This window comes from Cupressus sempervirens, chromosome 3 (genome assembly GCF_028749045.1).
Source record: "Cupressus sempervirens isolate cs-2001-9-10 chromosome 3, ASM2874904v1, whole genome shotgun sequence".
Taxonomy (NCBI): Eukaryota; Viridiplantae; Streptophyta; class Pinopsida; order Cupressales; family Cupressaceae; genus Cupressus; species Cupressus sempervirens.
The window spans coordinates 973678553-973689094 of record NC_143120.1 but is presented as its reverse complement, the minus strand read 5'-3'; positions in this window follow the sequence as shown (position 1 = coordinate 973689094).

Here is a 10542-nt window from a genome sequence, read left to right as displayed (position 1 = left end):
CCCTAATCCTAATTCAAACTCTAACCCTAATTTGAAAACTCTTTAACTGTAATCTTTAAAGCCTGTTATAGTTTCGTAACTAAAACAAGGTAACATTTGTACAACCCTAGGTATCTTTAACCGTAACCCTAATCTAATATAAACTAAATTTAATCAAAACCCTTAGATCTCTAACTCAAACCCTAATCTAAATTAAACCCTAATCTAAGATTCTACTTGTCTCAAAATCAAACCATGTAACTAAAATCTAATCTAACTCAAACCCTTTAATCTTTAAATAAAGGTTCCCTATATATATCTAAATCAAACCCTAGAATCTAACTCAAACCCTAATCTAGAAGGTAATGGGCTAGAAATCAAACCCTAACCAAACCTTAACTCAAAGGTCACGAGTAGTCATGGTGGATCCAGGCTTTGAGAGTAGCCATTGTAGATGTTTGGAAATGACTTAGAACTTAGATGGGTTAAAGTGATATTTAAAAATGAATATAAATATGTCATTTAATAGGCTCACCATTGTTGGCACAATCGTCACTATTCATAGGACAAACAAGGTCATTCTAAAAAAATGCATTTGTAGTGACAAATTTGTTTCCCAACGCCACAATCACTAAGCTCAACAACTAAGAAATGAAATCCATTTCAAAAAACCAAAGATGTTATATATCATATTTATTAGGCATGTGGGAAAAATGAAATAATAAAATGAATTTTGTTACATATAAAAACAAAGTAATTCTATGAATTGTTTACATTATTATTTCATAAACTAGAAAAATAATAAAGTTGTCATGCATAACTAAAAATTGTTCACAAAATATATAATTGTTCTTAAATTTGCTAATTAATCAAAATCTTCTTTAGAATTTATTACTATAACAAGTCCTAAAATTTGTTAAAATGCAAATACTTTGACAAAATTCAAACTCTTATAACTAAGCCTATTAATTTTATGAGTCTCAAATTATGATGGTGATTTTGTTGCTTTAATGGGTTCTAATTTTCAATACATTGAAATGTAACCACCACAATAATTGGAAAGTGTCTCCACTTCAATCCAACATATACAAAAGATTCTCCCCTAAATGAGAGATGAAAGAGGAAAATATCAACATTCTATTTATGGAGGTAATTAACAAAAAGCAATTTTATATTCATTGTCGATAATAAGTAGAATATATCATAATCTTCATACACTACATCTACAACACAATAGTATTGTAGAGAAAAATCACTTTCACTATCATGAATAATATTGTCATCAACAATCACATTACTAACATCATTATCGTAACCAACCATACCTCCAACAACACTTAAAATAGCCTTATTTGGAGCATATGAAGGGATCTTTGTCAAAGATGTCACAACTACAATATCTAGCATGAAGGATTTGATGTCTTCCTTGGTATCAGTTCAAACAAAGGGTTAACCAAATATAGCATACGATTGTACAATTTCTTTTGAAAATTCAATGAAATGAATTGTGATCATGTTAATCACATGAAGAACATCAAAACAACTACTAGAAAGGTGGAATTGACATCAACAATAGGAACAAACTTGAACATGTTAGACTTCCAAAAGATTAACTTGTAAGAATTAAGAAGATATATGAAGAAGCTAAGAAATGAATTCCAATGTCGAGGATCAAATGTGTCATATCATATTTATTAGGCCTATGAAGCATAGAATAATAAAATAAATATTATTTAATATAAAAAATCATTCTATGAATTATTTTCATTATTATTTTACAGGTTGAAAATAATTAAGCTACCACATGATTAAAAATATTTTGCAAAATGTATAAATACAATATTTCTCAATAATTAACACAGTAATGTCCCTCCTTAATCTAACTCATTGAACCTTTTAAGTCAAATGTAGGTACTAATCTTTAATTCCTAAAGTTTTGAAAACTCAATACCTCCCTAAATAACTCTAACTCTCATGTGTGTATATGTGATCATATTTAATTTTTATTGATATGTACATGTTACAGATTATCTAGACATGTGATGTACATTCAATTACATATAATTTTTAATTTAAATAAAAAATTATGTGTAGTAGACTTAGCTCTTGAGACATTTGTACAGATATGACTTCACACAATCAGCTTGCTCATCATCCTGTTGCGGCTCCTATTGTGGCTCCTACTGCAGTTCCTGCTATGGCTCTTGTTGTGGCACTTGATGTGGTTCCTATTGTGGCACCTGATGTAGTTCCTATTCTAGATCCTTGTACATTTCATCATGTTGCTCATGGTGGGGCTCATGTTGTGCCTCGTTGCAGGGCTCATCATGGGGCTTATGTTTTGGCTCTTGGTGTGGCTCCAGGTGGTGTAGGTCTTGGTGTGGCTCCTGGTGTGGCTCTTGTCGGAGGTCAGGCTACACCTGTAGCTCCTACTAGAGGTCCTACTACACCACCTCCACATATTGATATCGATGCATTATTTTCATTTTCAAAGTAGGAGGTTGCTAGATTACAACAGTCTATATTGTCCTTCGATGATGGTCTATACAGAGACATATGTGCTACTATATGTAGGAGTTTATAGGATTTGACTGCTAGATTTAGAGCTCACCATTCATTTACTCCTGACATATTAGCTTCCATATCTAGGGAGCTTAGGGTTGAGATTTTAGGAGATGCATCTTTTGATGACTTCAAGAGGGTAGCCCCCAAAGATGTCATCAAATGAGATATATTTCCATCATATGAGGGTGCATAGGGTAGGGTGAGAGGCTACCGAGTCACACGATGCAGAGATCCTATTATTGCTAGCATGATCTATCCTCATTTTTTAGCCACATATGGTCGTTATCCTAATAACGACCAGATACCTCTTTATTTTGCACAATAGTTGTACGTTGAGTTTCGCATAGGGCTCAATGTCAACTACTTAGACATTCCAGATTATTACAGATAGGGGCATGGTCGGATCGTAGATCGTGACTAGTATCACAATGCACAATGTTTGCCACCTCCAGATGTTAGACAATTCGTTGGATAGAGACTACCTCTAGTGACTCCAACACTGGCACCTATTGCAGATAGAGTTGTCATTGCTTTCCAGAGGGGAGCAACTGACACTATTGGACACATTGCATCTGCAACTACTAGTATCACATCTAATTCTCTTGGTCATTATATTCATAGTAGACAGAGTCATACACCTAGTCGACCATCTTCAAAGGTATCTAGTAGCACTTTAGGCACCTCCTCTGATAAGGCATATAGAGCTGCTAGACTACCAGTACTAGGTGATGTTCGTGCTCTTTCAGGACAACACATGCATATTTATTTAGCACTATATTTTTTGGAGGATCTATTGTAGACTATCAGTTATATTTTTGATACATAGGGGATGCCAATTCACTTAGTAATGGATTCCATTAGACACCATCAAAGCCCTGTAGTTCCACAGGCATAGGCTGCCACACCAGTGATAGACGATACACCTATGCGTAGCTCACAACATTCAGCACCAGGCTCACGATACTCTACAGATGACTCAAGCATATGAGTTGGAGATGTTAGGATCACAGTTGAGCGTCTTGATGATTTTGGTGAGCAATTACAAGGGTTGTCTGAGATTGATATTAGTTTAAGCATGGGTATTTCATCATACATGGGCATTTTATTCCGACCTGATAGCACTGATTCTACACTATTACCCATCTAATTACATTGTCCACTTCACTCATCATTACTAGCAGTTGGACATGATGTTGAGGGTGGTTCAGTAGGTGTCGAAGTTTTAGGAGGTGCATCGATAGATGATACGATGGAGTCTATTGATCATCCTCCACCTCCAGAGACCTAGGTACATATATATATATATATATATATATATATATATATATATATATATATATATATATATATATATATATATATATATATATATATATATATATATATATATATATATATATAATTTATTTTTAAATTTAAATATATGAAATTAAAAAATATGAATTTATTTAAAATTTTAGTTCAGATAGATATTTAATTTAATCTAACTATAATGAATCATGCAGGCACAGGTCACTGAGCACATGATTACATCTAGTGTTGGGTCAAGGCATGCACGTGAGAGAGATGATTCTATTGAGGCACCCAGTAGTGCTCAGGTACAAGTTTTAAATAGTTTGTTTAAAGTTATTTATGTTTCAAACTAGATATATATGCACTCGTATTTAATTTGAATGTACACACATGTATATATATGTGTCTAGTTTATATATTTTTTATGCATTTATATATTGGAGACTTACGTACACATATGTGTATTTTAGTACCTTGATGACATGTATACATATGTTTCACTATTTATTTGACTATTTAGTACTTCAGTAGTTAGATGGTCACATGTATATATGACTTTTTATATTTTGCTACATGTACATGTATTTATTCAAGATTTACACTTTGCATATGTATGCATTTTAGTTGTAGAGATATACTAGATGTAGATGTTTATTCTTGAGATATGTACATGTGTATGTGTATTTTTTTTGTATTATAGCTAGAACATGTTCTTGAGATGTGTACATGTATATACATGTGTTATTTTTTGGTATTATAGTAGACCATTCTTCATTCAAATTGGGTAAAAGCACAAACCTGTGTCACCTTTTTATAAAGAAAAGTGATATCAGAATGTGACAGTTCAACATTAATGACAAAAAAAATAGTATTTGTGTTTAAAATATGAAAATAATGTAAACTAATGAAATGTGTAGAATTGTATGAATTTGATGCCTATAATTTTTATTATTTTTTTGACTAAAAATTTATTCATTTTATTTTATTTTGAAGTCCCTTTTTTAACTGTAAAAAATATAGGATGTAGTTCCCATCAAAAAAGTATGTGCAAATCATCCTTTTTTGTTATGATTTGAAAATATTTTATAGATGACATGTATAGCTAGTGCACAAAAAAAGAAATAATTATTTTTGATGTATATTTTCTTTGTTATAAGTACTCAAGTTCGACCTTGTCAGAATCCAACAGTTTTTTCCTCCCGTCAAAACTTCCCTATCAAATCTATACCTTCTTGAAAAAAAATTACATATTCATGAAGAGGATTCTCTCCTCTAGTGATAAATATATTTTTTTTTATTTTTTTGATATGATTTACTATTTTTTTTCATTTTTTGAGAGAGCATCTTCTGAAATGTTGAAATATCGACTTATAATATTTTTAGATTATAACATATTATAACTAATCAAAACACTCAAAAATTTATTTAATGATGATATTGAATCTGAAATCTATAAAAGGGTATTTTTAGTTTTTTTTTTAAATTGAGTTTTGATAGAGAAATGAGATTTGACCAAAATAGGTTTTTGTATCACAAACGGTGACACAGATCTATGCTTTTACCCAATTAGATTATAGCTTTTAAACTTTAGATTTTATTGTGATCATTATAAAATAATCAAATTAACTTCTCTAAATACCTACTTCAATAGTTAAATATTCAAAGAAGTTCCAAATTGATCTATGAACCTAATTTAAAATTTTGAAAAATAATAATAATTTATAGGGTGATTGAATTGAATTAATATAGGTGCTTAAAACTACTAAATTAACCCAAATGATTTAGATTACAAATTTAAAACATTATATTTATTTGTAATCATTATATGAAATAAACAATTAGTAGGAATAAATATACAAATTTGTTAAATCAATTAGTAGGAAGTTAGAAAGATACATATTTCTTAAATATTCAATTAGTAACCTGCTAAAGATAAATATTAGTTTTATGTAGATAAAAATATGCTAACTAGGTAAGCCAATACATTATTTTAGAAAACTTTTACAAAATATAATATTTAAAAACGCATTAATAAACTAATTTAAACTAAGAGTATGACCCTAGACAATAAACTAACATTAATATATAGTTTTTTTAATAGACTAATGATAACTATGACCTTATAATCATACAATTTTAAAAACATATTTAATTCAAGATGAAATTCAATACTTTGAAAAGAAGTTGATACATATCTATCTACTCATTGTGTAAGTTCCAACTAACTTGTATTGCTTGTTTATATCAAGTTGTTAAATTATTAAATTCATCCATTGTACAATTAATATTATTAATTTATATAGTTTTTTAATAAACTAATGATAACTAAGAGTATGATCGTACAATTAAAAACACATTTAATTCAAAATGAAATTCAATAGTTTGAAAAGAAATTGATATTTAAGAATTCTAACATATTAAATTATCTTTGATACATATCTATCTAATGATTGTGTAAGTTCGAACTAACTTATATTGCCTATTTATATCAAGTTGTTAAATTATTAAATTCATCCATGGTACAATTAATATTATTAATTTATATAATTTTTTAATAAACTAATGATAACTAAGAGTATAATCATACAATTAAAACTTCACATTTAATTCAAGATGAAATTCAATAGTTTGAAAAGAAGTTGATATTTAAGAATTCTAACATATTAAATTATCTTTGATACATATCTATCTAATGATTGTGTAAGTTGGAACTAACTTGTATTGTCTATTTATATCAAGTTGTTTTTATTAAATTCATCCATGGTACAATTAATATTATTAATTTATATAGCTTTTTAATAAACTAATGATAACTAAGAGTATGGTCGTACAATTAAAAACACATTTAATTCAAGATGAAATTCAATAGTTTGAAAAGAAGTTGATATTCAAATTATTATAAAATAAATCTCAAAGGTCAGTTCAACCATGATGTACACTTATAACATGTAATATCTTCTCATGATTTCACTGTCTAGTCTCCACTTGCGACTTACATGCTTCAGTTTGACTGGATGTAGACAAAGCCTGGTAGCAATGACCAGGTGGCTTTATTGTAAAACCTTATTGTCAAGTTGATAATCAACAAAGTGTATTCCATGTTGGACTATTTTCTCTTGCTTCAAATATATTCTCTCTATCACAACAGAACTTGCACCACAAATTTAAGTATTTTAAAATTTGATAGATATAAAGTTACCTATATATATATATATATATATATATATATATATATATATATATATATATATATATATATATATATCTGTGTGTGTGTGTGTATGTGCGCGCGCGCACACATTTATGTATAGTTTACATATGGGGAACAACATTCCATCACTTTTTTTAGGTTCATATAACTTTGTCCTCTCTGCAGTACATCGCAATAAATAATAACTAACACCTTCATGATTTCCAGGCTCAGTAATCATTGCAAAGACATCTCCTACATAAAAAGTATACATACATGTGTATAGTATATATAAAACAATTCAAATTGATAATTAAATAACAAGTTGCTTGATTAATTTTTATGATACTTACCCACTTTTACCAATCCAGAGATATGATTATAATCATCAGAAATCAATGGAATATCATCAAAATTTTCATCATCTTTATTAAATGTATCAGTAACATCAAGTGGTACCAAAATCCATGCACCTTTATATCCACATTTTTTATTGATGCATTCTTGATAGTTTTCATCAATGCAACTATCACAAAAACATAAGTATTCTCTTGTCTTCAATGTCCAATTGCAATTATCTATACTCGTGACTTAATGTAAGGAATGTGTCTTTTCTATCCTCTTGCAACCATGCGTGTTTTTTCTATTAACACTTGAAAGTTCATTAAGTTGAAAATATAGACAAATTAAATTTAAACTTCATCTAATTGAAAGATAAAACTTAACAATAAAATTTTACAACTTAATTGCATAAAATTTAAATAGATGCACACATCCATACCTGTTATCTTCCAAAAGACTCTATATGGTACTTGTGGACTCATTGTTGATGATGTCTCGACCTCATCTAATGCAAAATGTGTCTTACACCATTCAACAACATCATGTGCATCATTTATACAAACTCCTAAATAATTCATTTGATACTTCACATAGCATGTTTGATGCAGCTCTAGCACATCATGTTCACCTTTCCCATGGCCACTCTCAAAAAAATTTCCATATGTATTTTATATTCTCATTGCGATGATATCTACATAATGCATAAAATGGTCTAGATGATTTGAACTGTGCAGCACATCCATCAGACCAAACATAATGTTTATCAACATTTATGTGTCTTTCTTTCAAATAAGAAAAGAACATATTGAAGCAATGTTCTACATAGTGAATGTCATGTTCTTTATCATCACTTATATACAAATGATATTCCTTTTTAATTACTCGTGCTTGAACTGTACTTTGAACACCATCCAAATCTAACTGTGCATGTCTATAAAAAACATATACCATAATAGTGACCTACTTAGAAAAGAAATAATCTGTTTGAGTTGCTTTCTAATGAACAAAGGAATAGTTCTCTACAAAATCAACAACTGATACAATGATTCCAAGTTGGAAATTATCCCTCAAAGTTTGAAACTATTGTGCTTGCCACTTTGTAAAAAATGCATGACAAATAAAAAGTTGAATCAAATTCTTAAATTTGTCCATAAATGTTAGAATAGGTAACTCCTCTTCAACATATTCCAACCTTTTTGTCTCATTCCCCAACTTTGTTTCATTCTTGACATACTTGTAACTTTTGCAATTCAATTTTTTTGTTACATCAATATTTTCAATTTTCAAAGGAAATAGAAACAATGCACCACATGTTTCACATAATCCTTTGATGCAATTTATTTGACCAACTGGATCATCTATTTTGTCACATAGAATGGATGATATAAACTCACTTCTCCTACTAGGAGGAGCAACATGAAAACCATATGTGTCTTCTACAAACTTTCAATATACCTAATAGTGGAGATCAAACTCAATATGATGATAGCAACATGTTTCAAACACTTTTTTTGACCTCACAAAGTATGGCTTCAATTTTTCAAACAATGTTTGCCCAACTTTTACATTAGAATGTTCACTACAAAATGACACATATAACTCATGATGTGTTGTGTCCAACCAATATTTTGTGTGATGTTCTTATGCCTGATAACATCTCTACTATTTGATGAAGGACGAGTGTTATCAATCCAAAATGATATGACTAATTTTTTTAATAACTATCAGAATGAGGTGCCCTTCACACGATTGCCCAATTGCCCTCCATAGTACTGTCATCCACAATTAATCTTCTCTTAACATATTCTCTCATTTTTTTCCTAATAAAACCCATTTCAAATGAAATTGAAGATATTTTTTTATTTTGGGTCATATTCTTATTTACAACAGACATCAACATCATTTTTCTTGTTGCAGACTTATCTTTAGTTCGAGAGTGTTTTCCTATGTTTCTCAAACCTTGTTTAACATTTTCAATCATATTAGTTTGCATGCTAGAAAATATTCTCTTCTTTGATGTTGTGTCTACACCTAACAATTTCAATGCCTCTTGCAACTTGTTTTGTGTAAGAAAAAGTGAAAGAAACTAAGCTTGTTCAAGTGTTTTAGTGTTATCAAATTGAGTCATAATTTCTCTTATCTTCTTATTCATTAACCTTTTCTTAGACAAACCTAATGGTTGAATAGTAGCTACAAATATTATCAATTTATCCACATCCATTTTAAGTAAATGATCTAAATTTTTATGAGAAATACCATTCTTTACAAATTGGGCAATATTTAGGAGTTCATCCATACTAATTCTTGCACATGATCCTAACCCTTCTCTAACTTCTGTTACCAGAATTTCTACAAGGAGCTTTCTTGAGCCTTCTCCAACATTCATTATTTGAGATTCTACAGGGAAAGATTCTGACCCTTCTCTGACTTCTATTATTTGAACCTCTATAGGGAGTGATCTTGAACCTTCTTCAAAAATCATTGTTTGAGATTTCGCAAGGAGTATTCCTGACCTCTCTCCCATATGTACTTCTTCTACTTTTGTTGAGCCTTCTTCAATATTTCCTTCACCTTTTTGATTGTCTACAACAAATTTATAAATAAATCAAATTAGATAAAAAAAAAAAGATTAAAACATAATTAAAGTCGAAACCATAAAAAAAATTAATATATATAATTGCATGCCTTGTTTAATTTGATGATAACATGCCACAATCTTTTCAAGATTTCTTTGTTCTGCTTCATCAGATCTCTTCCTTGCATATTTGTTTTGCCTTCCTTTCTTGTTTCCCATTATAAAATCATTATTAAAAAAAACTACCCCTTGCCTCAAGATAAATTTCACACAATAACTATATAAAAATGTCACTATACAAATTTTCAATATGGTTTCACTATTTTTAAACTAACCTATCTGAAGGTGACATCAGCATTTTTGTTTTTTACATGTTCGCGTGAATGTTATAAATTAGACATGTTCGAGTGAACAGGTTTTGTTGAATTTTGAGTGATTAGAAACTTTTCAGCCATATGTTCATGCAAACATAGAAAATTAACAATTTTTTGGCCTTTTAAAAAAAAAAAAATTTTTTTTGCCTCTTTTGAGACCCATAATTGCAGATGAATGATCTCCTACTGTAAAATTAAAAATGCCAATTTGTGCTGCTCAAAGA